Here is a 1,788-nt window from a genome sequence, read left to right as displayed (position 1 = left end):
TAAACGGTAGGTTAATATGTAGTTTCTTTAAAAGTTTAAGGAATTTACCAAATTGTTCTTCTGAGCGGTCTTTCCTTGTCGTATTGGGGTATAACACACGAGGTTTATATTCTGTACTTACTAATTTTTGTTTGTTTTGGCCTACCTCATTCTTACCTTTGCTTACCACCGGTTCTGACCCTGGTTTTTCCACTAACCCTTCCTCATCATGAATGGCAATTGCGTTGAGTTTCTCCCTTGGGTTAGATTCAGTGTTGCTTGGTAGGCTACCTTGTGGTCGTTCAGAAATTAACTTGGCGAGCTGTCCAATCTGAGTTTCGAGCCCCTAGATTGATGCTTGTTGATTTTTAAGTGTCGTCTCGATATTCTAAAAATGAGTCTCTGACACCGAGATGAATTCGGTTAGCATCTCCTTAAGGTTCGGCTTTTTCTCCTGCTGGTATGGTGGTTGCTGAAAGCCTGGAGGGGGTGGTGGTTTCTGATTTCCTTGGCCTCCCCATGAAAAATTTGGGCGATTCCTCCAACCTACATTGTAAGTATTGCTATAAGGATTGTTTTGGGATCGAGGATTGTTACCCATGTAATTTAACTGCTTGTTCTCCATGTTGTGGCCATAAGGTAGGTATTCTGAACTGCTCGATCCACCTCCATTTGCTTCGCATTGCATTACTGGGTGAACCTGTGAAGAACTAAGAAAACCATCAATTTTCTTATTCAAGTGTTCTACCTGATTAGAGAGCATGGTGACTGAATCGACGTTATAAACACCGGCTATTTTTGTTGGCTTTGTTCTCATGACTTGCCACTGATAGTTATTCAGTGACATCTCCTCTATAAATTCATAGGCATCTTCAGGTGTTTTATTATTGATGTATTCTCCAACAGCTGTGTCAACCATTTGTTGAGTCGAAGGATTCAGGGCATTATGAAAAGTTTGAACCTGTAGCCAGAGTGGTAGCCCATGGTGAGGGCATCTTCGCAAAAGGTCCTTATATCACTCCCATGCATCGTAGAGTGTTTCTAAATCCATCTATGCAAAAGAAGAGATATCATTACGTAATTTAGCAGTTTTAGCTGGCGAAAAATATTTTAATAAAAACTTTTCAGTCATTTGTTCCCAAGTAGTGATTGACCCTCGCGATAACGAATTCAACCACTATTTAGCTTTGTTTCTCAATGAAAAAGGGAATAACCGAAGGAGAATGGCGTCATAAGAAACACCATTAATTTTAAATATATCACATAGTTCTAAGAAGTTTTCTAAGTGAGCGTTGGGATCTTGATCCTGCAAACCATCAAACTGAACAAATTGCTGTATCATTTGAATTGTGTTAGGTTTCAGTTCAAAAGTATTTGCAGCGACAGCAAGTCTAACTATGCTTGAGTCAGTTCCTATTAAAGAAGGTTTAGCATAATCATACATAGTGCGCGAAGCAGGATTCTGATTTACTGGATTAACAGCAATCGCAGGAAGTATCAGGTTTTCCTGATTTTCAGCCATCTTCCTGGTTGTGGTTTGAATATCGTCCTCTTGCTCGTCCGCTATGTATCTTAAGCTTCACCTTATTTCTCTTTGGTTTCTGCAAACTGTTCGATCGATCTCACTATCAAAAAGTAATGGTCCTGACGGGTTTCTTCTAGTCATAAACTATAAGAACATACCAGAAAAAGGGAAAAAGAAGAATTAGTAATAAAAATTAGAAATAAATTTAAATTACAGTAAAAGTAAATGGCCAAAGTAATAAAAATCGAGTGTTCCTAATATCTTAGCTCCCCGGTAATGGCGCC

General features: G+C 39.0%; 1 non-coding gene across 1 annotated transcript; it reads left to right on the top strand.

Annotated features, from left to right (window-relative positions):
- Positions 1 to 956: 956 nt before the first annotated feature.
- On the top strand, positions 957 to 1,063 carry LOC121211997 (small nucleolar RNA R71). The gene has a single exon (XR_005907210.1). It is a non-coding gene; the product is annotated as a small nucleolar RNA R71 (small nucleolar RNA).
- The last annotated feature ends 725 nt before the right edge of the window (positions 1,064 to 1,788 follow it).

Source organism: Gossypium hirsutum, chromosome A12 (genome assembly GCF_007990345.1).
Source record: "Gossypium hirsutum isolate 1008001.06 chromosome A12, Gossypium_hirsutum_v2.1, whole genome shotgun sequence".
Lineage (NCBI taxonomy): Eukaryota > Viridiplantae > Streptophyta > Magnoliopsida > Malvales > Malvaceae > Gossypium > Gossypium hirsutum.
Note: the sequence above shows the minus strand (reverse complement) of the source record. Positions and strands in the feature narration are given on the sequence as shown.